This window comes from Felis catus, chromosome C2, assembly GCF_018350175.1.
Source record: "Felis catus isolate Fca126 chromosome C2, F.catus_Fca126_mat1.0, whole genome shotgun sequence".
Classification (NCBI taxonomy): domain Eukaryota; kingdom Metazoa; phylum Chordata; class Mammalia; order Carnivora; family Felidae; genus Felis; species Felis catus.
The window spans coordinates 125461585-125475197 of NC_058376.1; the positions used below are offsets into that span (position 1 = coordinate 125461585).

At 40.3% G+C, this 13613-nt stretch overlaps 1 long non-coding RNA gene across 1 annotated transcript; it reads right to left on the reverse strand.

Moving 5' to 3' along the window:
- Positions 1 to 410: 410 nt before the first annotated feature.
- On the reverse strand, positions 411 to 8683 carry LOC109491726. The gene is made up of 3 exons (XR_002145192.3): positions 8551 to 8683; positions 8256 to 8430; positions 411 to 1087 (listed from the first exon to the last, which is right to left on the reverse strand). It is a non-coding gene; the product is annotated as an uncharacterized LOC109491726 (long non-coding RNA).
- Positions 8684 to 13613: the final 4930 nt, after the last annotated feature.

Sequence of the window (13613 nt, forward strand, 5' to 3'; positions counted from 1 at the left end):
GATGCCAACAAAGTGAGCAAAGAAGGAAGAGTTCTAAGAGTCACAGAATTCTGCAGTTGTGATAGCATAACTGATGGGGGTGGGTATGCTGGTTCTCATCCCTCTTACAAGGTAATTGACCCCCAATTGCTTTAGATTTTTCTCATCTCTGTTTAGTATTCCTTTAGGCAGAGCCACTGAGAGCGGTGCAGAGAAGTCTCAGAAATTCTCTTCAAGCTCTCAGCGCAGGGTTCTGAGATGGACACAGACCTGGTAGAAATGTAAAGACCTGCATTTCCTACATGATGGCAATGCCATGCCAAGACTTCTGGGAGATGTAAATAGAGCCACACACAACTGCCTCTGACAGTTTTCCATGAGAAAGATTGTGTTCCGCTGACGCAGCCTCAGAGACAAAAGAGAACAAGGCATAGAGAAAAAGACTGGTTTGTTTTTTTATTCTGAAATAATTTTAGACTTACAGAGGAGCTGCAAAAAGTAGTTCAGAGAATTCAATTATATCCTTCATCCAGCCTAACATTAACAATTAATGCAACCATCACACAATTATCAAAACTAGGAAATTCACATTGGTGTTCGTATTGGTATCACATCATTAACTGAAGTACAGACCTTATTTGAAGGAAATTTCTTTTCAAGGCAGATTTTAGCCTCCCTCTGATAAGTGTTAAACTCTGGTAACAGCAAAATTCAGTATCATAGTAAAGTTGTATCACCAAACAAACTGTTGCTCTATAACAAACTACTAGAAATGTAGTAAATTAAAACAACAGTTCTTTATTGTTACACCCCATGATTCTCTGGAGAAGAAATTTGAACAAGATGTAATGGAGACAGCATCTCTCTGCTCCATGATTTCAGACTCTCAGCTGTAAGACTCAAATGGCAGGGGCTGAAGCAAATGGGGACTGTCCGGGGATCAGCTTCTCTATTTCCACATGGCTAGCTTGGGCTTCCTCACAACATGATGGTCTTGGGGTAGTGGAGCTTCTTTCATGGTGGCTCAGGGCACAAAGTAAGGAAACAAACCCAACAGTCCTCTTAGAAGTTGGGCTCGGGACAGGCACAGCGTCACTTCTGCCATAGTCTGTGGGTCAAAGCAAACAAAGTGAACCTGAATTCAAGTGGAGTGTAGATACTTCTCCTCATGATCAGAGGAGTGTCAAAGAATTTGCTGTCAATTTTACTGTGCTACAGGAAACTGTTGTATCAGCTAATTTCATGTTTCGGAGAGGAGCAAGTTACCCTAAAGCAAATTCCCTTTGTTCTGATAAGAGTCACTCGGGAAGCCTTTACCCCTTACTCTGTAGGGAGAAGAAATGTAAAGAAGGTCTTTGTTCCTCCACATGGTTTAGCAAAATCTATCCTACTGTTGATAACCAGAACTCTGAAGGACCAGGCAAATCTATATAATGGATGGTAGTGATTCTGATCAAAGTCTATGGACAGAAAAAGACACTAAGACCATCTATAGATGAAAGGATAAAGAAGATGTGGTATGTATACACAATGGAGTATGAGTCATAAAAAAATGAATGAAATCTTGCCATTTGTAACAACATAGATGGACCTAGAGGATATTATGCCAAGTGAAATAAGTCAGAAAGAGAAAGACAAATACCATATGATTTTACTTATGTATGGAATCTAAAAAACAAATGAACAAATGACAAAAATAAAAACAGACTCATAAATACAAAGAACCAACTTGATTGCCAGAGGTGGGGAGGAGGAGATGAGCAAAATAGGTGAAAGGGATAAAGAGGTACAAATAAAATAAGTCACGGGGATGATAAGTACAACATAAGGAATATAGTCAGTAATAGAATAACTTTGGTAACAGGTGGTACCTACACTTATCATGGTAAGCACTTCATAATGTTTATAATTGTTAAATCACTATGCTGTACACCTGAAACTAATATTATATGTGAAACATATAATCAAATAAATAATTTTAATTAAAAATAAAAAATAGACGTGCCTGGGTGGCTCAGTCAGATTAAGCGTCTGACTCGATTTCAGCTTAGGTCGTGATATCATGGTTCATGGGTTTGAGCCCCATGTTTAGGATTCTTTCTTTCTGCACCCCACACTTCACTCTCAAAAATACATAAATAAAACCTTAAGCAAATAAACAAACTAGGAAAAGAAAAGAACACTACGATCCCTAGGGACAAACTAACTGATAGGAAGAGCAGGCCATACATGATCCTATAGGTTTCGGGGAAAGAGGTGGTTCTGGCAGCCCCTCTGGACCCAGCCATCCTGGCATAACAGCTTTGCTCTGAAAATAAAAGGTTAACCATGTGCTTGTGACACAGAGAGGGCACTGTCCTGGCCTGTGTGGTATCTGCACTAGTAAGAGAACCAAGGCAGCAATAGACAAGGACCCACCAGGGACAGAAGCGATGGACAGACTACCAAGTTTCTCTCTATTAGAGATTAGAAGTAGGATTTACTCCTCAGAGTTGCTGGACAGTTCTGGGGAAGGGAGAACAGTGGACTTCCTGCTCACAAGAGCCATATGGGGCACATGGTCTCTATCACAACTACTCAACCATGTATGCAGGGCAGCATGAAAGCAGCCACAGAAAATACATAAATGAATGTGTTCCAATAAAGTTTTATTTATGGACGCTGAAATACGAATTTTATATAGTTTTCACATGTTGCAAAATATTATTCTTTTTAATTTTTCTCATTTAGGCATGTAAAAACCATTCTTAGTTCACAAGCCATATAAAAATGAGGAGTGAACCAGATTTGGCCTCTGGGTCAGTGTGCCAACCCCTAAGTGATAGCAATAACTTACTATTCATTTGGATTTTGTTTTTTTACTTAACAGAGTGTTAAGCGGTATATTATTAACTGATTCAAGAAGTTAAAAGGTAGATAATTCCTGGGTTCAGAAACATGAGGATTCAGCCTCTGCATCACTCAGTGCAGCCTTTACAACTGGGGTCATAGGTCAAGGAGACTGCTGTCCCTCCAGACGTCACTCCTTACCAGTGACTCTCAAATGTCAGCATGTATCAGAATCATCTGAGGGAATTGTTAAAATACTGTAGCTGGGTCCCACCTTCAGAATTTCTGTTTTAGTAGTCTGGGATGGGACCTGAGAAGTGATTTTTTTTTTCATATTCATGGCTAAGATTTATTACAGCAAAAGGAGACTAAGCAAAATTAGCAGAGGAAAGACACATGGGGTAAAGTCTAGAGGAAATCACATGCAAGCTTCCAAGAGCTGTCCCGTTGGAGTCACACAGGATGCATTCAGTTCCTCCAGCAATGAGTCATGATAATGCATTTTCTAAAATGGTGTCTACCAGAGAAACTCATTAGAGACTCAGTGCCCAGGGTTTTTCATTGAAGGATAGTCACATAAGCATTCTCTCTGCCTAGCGTGTACCAAAATTCCAGAAACAGGGGTTTAATATAAATGACATTATTTACAGTTTAGGCACAATGGACCATCCTGAGCAGGGGGTGACAGAAGCCTTCCTGAAATCCAGTTTTCAGACGTCAGCAAGGACCATCCTTGCAAGCAAGACTTTCTCCCATCCAGGTACTAACCAGGCCCGACCCTGCTTAGCTTCTGAGATCAGACGAGATCGGGCGTGTTCAGGGTGGTATGGCCATAGACTGAAGCAAGACTTTCTAAGAAAACCAGTCATCAAACCTGTTGTGTTACCTTTTGAGAATTTATATTTTTAACAAGTTTCCAAGTGGTACTAATGTCACTGACCACACTTTGAGAACTACTGGTTCATTATAAGACCACAGTCAGGAAGCTGGTCGGTGCAGGGCCAGGGCTTTTTCCTGGTGGCTTTTCACTTCTTACAGGGGAGTGATATCTTTCTCAAAGGAGGGAAATCTTCTCTTTATGTTCACTGGCTCACTTCAAAACTAATCACTGGCTTTGCCAACCATGAGTTATTCCTTGAAGCTGGACAAATGGCAGTCCAACCAAAATTAAATTTCTGTCACAGAATCAATACATAGGGTTTCTAGCCCCAGCACTTTGCCAACTATGTCTTCTCTCTTTAACCTCACAACATGTGAGGTAAGTAAAAGCAGGAATCTTTAGGTTGAGAGACCTTTCCAGTGCCAGCTGTGATCACCTGAGATGTGGCAAAGTACTCTTCCCTGATTTCATCACTCCTTGAAGTCAGCTGGCCTTGTTGTACCACCTGGGGTAGAAGGGGGAGGAGATCAGCTCTGAACAGTATGAGCAATTTGATCAGCCTTTCTTTAATATTTTGTCTAAAAGGACCTGATTTAATTATGGAGCTTTTAACCGGGTTTTATTTTCTAGAAAGTTTTCTGTGAATACATAGGCAAAGTTAAATATTTGATCTCTCCAAATATTAAAATTGGAATCAGTCCAGTCCAAGAACCTCAGCTTCCAAATAAGAGAGAATCTTTAGTGACATAGTATCTCGTTCTGGTATTTTTATTTTTCTTCAACAGGCTCTAAGTGACTCACTAACATTTTTGTTAATATTCTTCATATCCGGAATCCTGGGTGGCTCAGTCAGTTAAGCATCCGACTTCAGCTCAGGTCATGATCTCACAGTTTGTGAGTTTGAGCCCTGCTTTCGAGCCCCAGAATCCTCTCTCTGTCTCCCTCTCTTTGCTCCTCCCCACTCACATTCTCATTCTCTCTCTCTCAAAAATAAATAAAAACAAAAAACAAAAAAAATATTTTTTCATATACTCTCTCAGTTGCATTATATTGAGTCTAGTATGATTGGGTAATTTCCTCAAGGCCACACAATGAAGCAAGAGTCATGAAGTGTTAAGAACGGTGACCCAAGAAATATTCTATAGGGAATAAACTGTCATTACCTGAAGAATCTCAAGTTCACTTTCCTAGGAATATCCACTCTATAAATTAAGAATCAATACCACAGTAGCTCTAGCCTTTATGCTGTGATTCCCAATGTGAACTGAACTTCAAAGAAATAATCCAGAAATAGTATTAAACCCTAGAAAGGCCGACCCTACTAAATTACCTTGGCTGCCCTTGCAGTCTCATTCTCTTGGCCTCCTGAACTCGAAGACAAACATTATCCTTATCTCTAGTAAACTAGACTTGGGAAGATGAATTTTAAAATGTCAAAGATTATGCTATGATTTCTGTCAAAGACAAAGAGATTAAAGAAATAGCCTGCAAGGAAGGTAATGATGACTGCTCAAATTTTGAAAAATAGTTCTGGCTATACTGTATTATAATACAACAGGTACAAATTAATCCCTTACACCTCTGGAAAAGAGGAAGACTATATGGTCACACACTCAGATAAAGGTTTAGATACCTGGGAAGATGCTTTCGTTACTAAAGATGTACCTCTTTTCAAGGATAATCTGAGTATTCCTTTAAAACTCTAGCTTAGAACAAGATATCACAATGATCAATTTAGAGGTGTAAGCAAGAATAAGGATACAATTTGCTTTTCTTTTACTTGAACTTCCAACTATACAACTGAAGGCTGGGTTGGTGTTCACTCTGTCCTCACAGTGATGTAGCCAACTCATTTCATCAAAGGAATTCTTCTAATACAGAGAAACTTTTCTCGAAGGTAGGAAGTTGCATCTGCTAAGGAAAACCTGCTTCAATACCCCAAGACCCTAAACCCATTATTTTTTCAGTGAAAACTGAGATCTTTCTGATGTCGCCTCAGCAGAAGGACCCAAAGTTAAAATTATGGTAAAGTGAGGTCACAGGCCTGGCTGTGACCTAAGCCATGCTGACAAATACATGGTAACATGCTGTGGGTGCTCTCCTAAAATTTATCCATTGTAGACACTGCTGACTGACCAAGGAAACTCACAGTCCTTTTCAACACAAGTCTCTAGACATGAATGTGCTGTTGAGTTTTGTAGCCACTAGCTACGTGTGGCCATTGAGCACTTGGAATGTGGCTAGTCTGCCCTTGCATGTGCTTACATGTAAAAAAAAACACCACATTTTGAAAACTTCATTAAAAATATATAAGATATTTAATAACTTTATATATTGAAGACTTCAGATATATTGAGTTAAACTACACACACACACACACACACACACACACACACAGATAATTGATTAATCCTAACTGTATCTATCTTTTTTAAAAATATGACTTCTAGGAAATTTAAAATTGCATTTGAGAAATAAACCCTCAGCCTTATGGTCAAAAGATCTTTGAAAAGGGTACTAAGGCTGTACAGTGGGGAAAAGGATAATCTTTTTAACAAATGGTGCTAGGAAAACTGAATAGCCACATGTAGAAGAATGAAATTGGACCCTTACCTTACACCTATCCAAAAACTAACTCAAAATGGAGTAAAGACATAAATATAAGACCTGAAACTGTAAAACTCCTAGAAGAAAACAGAGGGGGAAAGAGCTTCACGACACTGGATTTTCCAATGATTTCTTTGATATGGTACCAAAAGTACAGGCACCAAAAGCAAAGATAGGCAAATGAGACTACATACAACTTAAAATTTTCTGCAAAGCAAAACAATAGAGTTAAAAGGCAACCTATAGAATGAGAGAAAATATTTGCAGGTTATATATCTGAAAAGTGTTTAATGTCTAGAATATATAAAAAAACCCGTACAAGTCAACACCACAAAACAAATAATCCAATTAAGAAATGGGCAAAGGACTTGATTAGATATTTCTCTAAAGAAGACATGCAAATGGCCAACAAGCATGTAACAGATGCTTAACTTCTCTAATCATCAGGGAAATATGGATCAAAACCACAGTGAGATACCACCTCACACTAGTTAGGGTGGCTACTATCAAAAAAAAAAAACCCAAAAACATAAAATAACAAATATTAAAGATGATCTGGAGAAATTAGAACCCTTGTGCACTCTTAGCGGGACTGTGAAATAGTATACACACAGTGGAAAACAATATGGAAGTTAAATTAAAAATAGAATTACCATATGATCCCGTAATTGTACTTCTGGGTATATATCCAAAAGAATTGAAAGCAGGATCTTGAAGAAATATTTGCATACCGATGTTCCCTGCAGCATTATTCACAACAGCCAACATGTGGAAGCAACCCAAATGCTTATCCAGGGATGAATGGATAAAGAAAATGTGTTATATACATTAAAATAGAATAATATGCAGCTCTAAAAAAGAAGGAAACCTGTCACACACTACAACACACATAGACATTGAGGACATTATGCTAAGTGAAATAAGCCAGTCACAAAGGGACAAATACTGACTCCACTCATGGGAAGTATCTGCAATAGTCAAAAATCATAGAATCAGAAAGTGGAAAAGAGGCTGCTGAGGACTAGAGGAGGGGCAACAGGGAAACACTGTTTAATGGGCATAAGTTTCAGTTTTTCAAGATGAAGTTCTAGAGAACCATTGCATAACAAGGTGCATATAATTAAACCTGCTGTGCACTTAAAATGGTTAAGATGGTACATTTTATGTCATGTGTTTTTAGTACACTTTTTTAAATTACCAATGTGGCTCACTTTTATGTCTCCCATATTTCTATCAGACAGCACTGCTCCAGATAGTCACTGCCTGTCACTCCGAGTTGGCACACAAGACAAAACCTATTGGCCATGACAGGCCTGAGCAATAGTGTCATGTTTTCCCAGATATGGAGCTAAATTGAGATTTTCCACTTTTTAAAGAATATTTATTAGAGTGGTTGGTTGCAAAGCATTTAAAAAAAATTTTTTTTTCAACGTTTATTTATTTTTTGGGACAGAGAGAGACAGAGCATGAACGGGGGAGGGGCAGAGAGAGAGGGAGACACAGAATCAGAAACAGGCTCCAGGCTCTGAGCCATCAGCCCAGAGCCCGATGCGGGGCTCGAACTCCCGGACCGCGAGATCGTGACCTGGCTGAAGTCGGACGCTTAACCGACTGCGCCACCCAGGCGCCCCAGTTGCAAAGCATTTTTAAAATCTAAAATTGAAGGGTAATAACTATATATAGTTATGTATGATGTGTAATAATATATATCATATATATCAAATAACTAATTTGGGGATCAAATTATAGATTATGAGGACAATAAAAGGGATTTTAAGGACAGTTTGGGAGAGAGCTCATACTTTCTCAACTAGAGAGCTTGCGCCCTGACAGTGAGAAGCATTCCTAAAGTCACAAAGAGCTCTTGGAACCCACAATCCACCCCCACCCCACTTCTCCCCACCGCAGCCCCAGCAGTGCCTCATTGGTCTGACTCATTCTAATTCCTCATGTTACTTACAGACTGTGACCAGGTGGTTTCGTGACATCCTGTGCTTTTCCCAACTTACAGCCAGAAGTCCTTCCCCGGTCTTTGTTTAATCTTCCTGCTTCCCTTTCATTCTCTGCTTTCTTCCCAAGGACCAGAAAACAGATGCCGTTTCTCTCTCTCACCATCTCTTTACCCTTCTCTTCCCCTGGTCAGAGCAAGAGAATGAAGTTCACATTGGTGTGTCCCTCTCCAGGCTCAGAATGTGAACCACCAGGACCGATTTCCCATTGCACGTTTTCCTGCAAGTAAGCCATCCTAAACTCACCTTAAACAAAAGGAGAAATACACATCTCATTCCATTGCTTCTATCCAGATCAGTTTCCACCCTGGAAACTAAGGATGGCTGCAGTGTTTCCAGTGGTTCCCTTGGCAACAACTCGGTTTAAAACTTTCTTCAAACACAAACTTCTTTCTATTAAAGAAGAAAGGACACTATTAAAGTGTCCATTTCTACTAGGAAGAAATTTTATAGTTACATTTTAAACTGTTTATAACAGGTCTGTGCCCCCTTTGTTTTGTTTTGTGGTTGTGTTGTTATTGTTTTTTAAGTTGGTTTCATTTCATTTATTTTTTCAAGACCTGGACACCTGAAGATCTGTATTCCTTAGAGGAATAAAGACATTTCTCTCACCTTGTTTTCCTTTGGACTAATTATCTAGGAGGTTCCCTCTCTGTGCTGAAGAAGGCTCGATAGGTTTGGCAGGAGACACTTGTGACAGTGTCATCTGGGGCTCAGAAATGGAGTTAGGAGTAAGGGGCAAATTTTTTTTTAAAGGAACAAAGCTTAGGTATTTTTTAAGATGCTGATTTAGTGGGTTATTGAAAATGCTGCCCACATAGCCTTTTAACCCTCAAAGATATCAGATAACTTTTTTCTTGCAGTGAGATGAAGTGGCTGTCATTATCTCCGAAGGTCTGTATCATATTGGAATCTGTCAGTGCAGGTCAGGGAGTCTGCGGTGCTCTGGGCCCAGCTCGGGGACTGAATTACATTTCCCCGGCACAATGGCTGCAGAATGGGTGGGTGCTTTGTCATTTAAACTGCATAAAGAGGCAGAAATTGATTTTTATTGTGGATCTTCATATCTAATAAAGCTCCAAGGGGCTCTTTTCTTCTCCGATTGAATAGCCATTGAATGCTTTCAATCTAGTTCTGTGTTTCATGCCTAAACTGAATAGCGGGAAGGCAGAAAATAGATGGGGGAAAAGAGGCCAAGTCACTTTCCAGATTGAAAAGGATATGGCAGAGAAATAAATAAAAAAAAATAAAATAAAATAAGACTATTTGGAAAAGCATTTAAGTGGAAAGGGGAACTTTCTTGATGCTCTGGGGGGAAAATTGCTTTCTGAGGTGTGTATGTGTGCGTGTGAGCGTGTGTGTGTCTGTATACACATGCACACACGTGCAAATCCACTCGTAGGTGTGTGTGGGCAACTGGAGTATGTTATGTGCACTGCAAAAATCTATTTATGGTCAACTGGCCCGGGGCCAAAGTGCTAATCACAAACTTACCTCTCAAAGACCACCCCTCCCCGCACTCTCTGTCTTCAAGGCTCTGACCCAAAGAAATCTCAGCTAGAAGAAGCTCCTGGAGTGGAGGCTCTGGGTTGGGGTGGGGAGGAATGTGCTGTTCCTTTTGCAGAGGCCCTGGAAGATCCTGGGCCCCGGATTCTTGTCCAACACATGCAGAAGTCCAGTAACCTCTCAATTTAATAACGCAGAAGAGAATTACAATTCTTCTGGATACCTCCACCTGCTAAATCCTGACTTCCCTCCCTTGAATGGGGTTTCCTAGTTATCAGGGCTTTTGAATTTTTTCATCCCAGTCAATCTTCTAAAAGCAGCATTGAATCTTAAGAGCTCTATGAATGCCTGTGCTTTCAACCACAGACCCCGGATGTCCAGCTCACCACATGTGTAACTCAACACCTCCCCTATACACAGCCCTACACTAATGATAGAACCCTCTCTGGTGTGGACATCCAGACTTTTCAGCATTTGTCTCCCCAGTATCCAGTTTACCTTCTTCTGGCAATAGCCTTCAATATTCACTCAGAAATCCTCCTCCCCCTCTCTCAGGCCAGTGATCTGAATGGGATCCTCCCCTGTCTCCAACTCTTAGCAAATTAGTCATTTTCCTTTGGCCGCCTTGACTGGTCCAGGGAAGGCAAGGGACCTAAACTCATCAGAATAATACTTGCAAGAACTAGGAGAAAAAGAGACTCTTTTATCCTGGATTGGAACCTGGAAGACTAGGAGGCTGGAGCTGCTGCCACCAATTGGACCCCCTCCCGAGGAAGCTTCCTTGAGAATGGAACCATTACACAGAGCAGAGAAGACCCCAGCCAAGAGCTGGAGCAAAATCAGGAATCCTTGGATCCAGCTGTACCTGAAGCTAGATCTTTCTCTAAACTTCCTATTTAAATAAGGTGATATGTTCCCTTTGCACTCAATTCAGTTTGCTTTAGGTTTTGCCCCTTGCAAAGAAAACAGACTTTACTTATATATTCGAGAACTATTATTTGTAAAAAGATTTTTAAGACTCAGTTCAGAAAGTCCTTTTCACATACACAAGCTCATTTAATATAATCACATAAACACCTTCATGAGGTATAATCTTTATATATCATAAGCCTCAAAAAAAATCTTTTTTCAGATAAAAATGCCACATTTCAGAAATGATGAAACTAAGATCTAGGGAGAGTGACCTCCCAAACTGGAGCACCAAAACTCAACATTTAAAAAATCAGAATCAGTCCACCCTCAAACTGGCTCTTGCTCCTATGAGCTCCGTCTCAGATTGGCATGTCCATCCACCAAAGGGACTGAAGCGACACTCCTTCCTTTGCACATCCAACAGTTCACCAAATTCCTGGGTTCCACCTCCTTACAGTCCTGGAATCTGTCCTTCCCCTCTGTTTTCACCATCACACAGATGCTCTCCTGCTTCTTCAAATTCCATGCTGACCCACTAACTGCTGCCCTCTCTCTGCCTCACTTCACCCTGGTCCATGCTTCTCACCTATTGGAGGAAGGTTTCTGCAAGTGAACCCTAGTCAGGTGTTCCTGCACTTAAAATTCTTCCCTGGCATTCTAGCAGGTTTAGGATTTATTTAAAACTCACTCCCTGGTACAATGTTTTTCTAACTATTTTGCTTAGTTTCACATCCTGACCCAGCACGCATACATGTGTATGTGCACATGTGCGTGTGTGTGTGCGTGCGCGCGCGTGCACACACACACACACAGTCACTGAAACAAAGTGTTCAATGTTATACCCCTTCCTATGTGAGATATTTTCTTATATTGTCCATTTTATTAGATTCTGCTCTATTCCCTACTTTTCTTTAAAATATTGGATGTGACTATCTCAGTCCAGGGTTCTTAACACAGGATCAATGGGTATTTCCATGGGCTGTAAATATATTTCAGAGGGTTTGTAAATTTTGATGGAAAAACTTATATCTTCATTTTCACTAGCTGAAACTGAAATTTAATGTCTCCTTCTATTATTAATGTAAACAACAAACTCCAGTAGTATCAGCAGTACCTGTGACTTTCTCACCCATAGAACACAAAGATATTTAGACCATTGAATATATCCTGAGATAGTGTTCATGCTCATCACTTCTTAAGCCTTATGCCCCAATTTTCCCAGAGAATTCTTCCTTCCCTCTTTACCTATTGCATTTCCCCTTGGCCTTGTTCTATCCTAGCCTCCATGTTCTGTGTATTTCTGGACTGTGACATATCTGTATGCACACGCAGATTCACACACAAACACATGATGAAGATCATACATATATGTAAGTTTTGAGCACGTCATCATATACATGCATTCATATTTTCAAGGTCACATATGCACACTCATTCACATATAGCCACACACCCACTAGTAAGTGTCAGTACATATCCATAAATACATCCAAACTTAAATATACATACAATTTCCTAGATGTGCGTCTTGAGAAAGAATCCTCAGCTAGTTCTCTCCTTGACATGCTCCAGGGACTTGGATCCTTCCCAAAGTCATTTCTCCTTTGAGGCCTTGTTAGGGGTCAAGAGCCTCAATAATGAATGATCCAGAGAGATATATGATAAGGTCAGAGGGAAGGGACCTTAGTCCCAAACAGCCAGATCAGCTGAACCAACTCTCATTTTTTTTAAAATTTTTAATATTTTTATTTATTTTTGAGACAGAGACAGAGTATGAGCAGGAGGGGGGCAGAGAGAGATTGAGACACAGAATCTGAAGCAGGCTTCAGGCTCTGAGCTGTCAGCACAGAGCCTGATGAGGGGCTTGAACCCACAAACTGTGAGATCATGACCTGAGCTGAAATAGGGTGCTTAACTGACTGAGCTACCCAGGTGTCCCCCAACTATCGTTTTTAATGCTCAGTTCTAATTTACTATAACTCTTATGTTATAGACATCTTTGTAAATAATCTTAATTTTTTGGAACAAGGTGGGTTGTAAACATGTACAGTTTACTAAGTCATTAACCCTTTTGGAACATGGACTATTTTTAGAATCTAATGAAAGTTATTAACTGTCTCCTCAAGAAAAAAAAAAGAAAAAAGAAAATCCTCTCAGTCATGTAAGATTTTGCATGCAATTTCAGGGTGTTCTGAACCTCCTAAAGCTATACCTCAATTCTAGGAAATTATTTTCCACATCATGTCAAGATTTGTGGATTTGACATTCGTGAATAGGAAAGCTGGCATTCCCAAAGATCCATGGCATCTAGTCAAATCTGAGATACTCTCTGTATCAGTGCATGCTGTTCTGTGTATCTATGGCCTTGCCAGTTATATATGCCTAGACTTGTAAAGATCACAAAAACAAATGCCCACAGGGTCCAGGCAAGTGCCATAAATGAATGAGGCATGCTGACAAAGGGTGTAACCCTTGTGGTCTCTCGTTTCTCCTAAGAGAGACACAGGAACAAAAAAGAGTCAATTTCCTTTTTGTAAGATGAAGAACAGCACAAGCAGAATAAGCAATGAATGGCAGGGATGGTCACCTTCTGTGAAGAGTGGTACCTAAGTATGGTGTGGCAGGTGGTGAGCGGTGTGTGCACCCACCTAACCTAATGGGAATGGCTGTCCCGAGGATTGTCACAGGTGGAATGGATTCCAGAGTCACGGCACCTCTCAAATTTTCCACAAGCCAGGAATATGGCTGTGATGTGAAGTGTACTCTTTCCTGCCCAGCAATGTATGAGCTAAGTCTTTGCTGAGCAAAGAAAACATACATGTAAGCTGGATCCCACCTATGGACAGCTGGGGGCAGTGATTTCTCTGGACCCTTTTCACCTCCGAATCAGT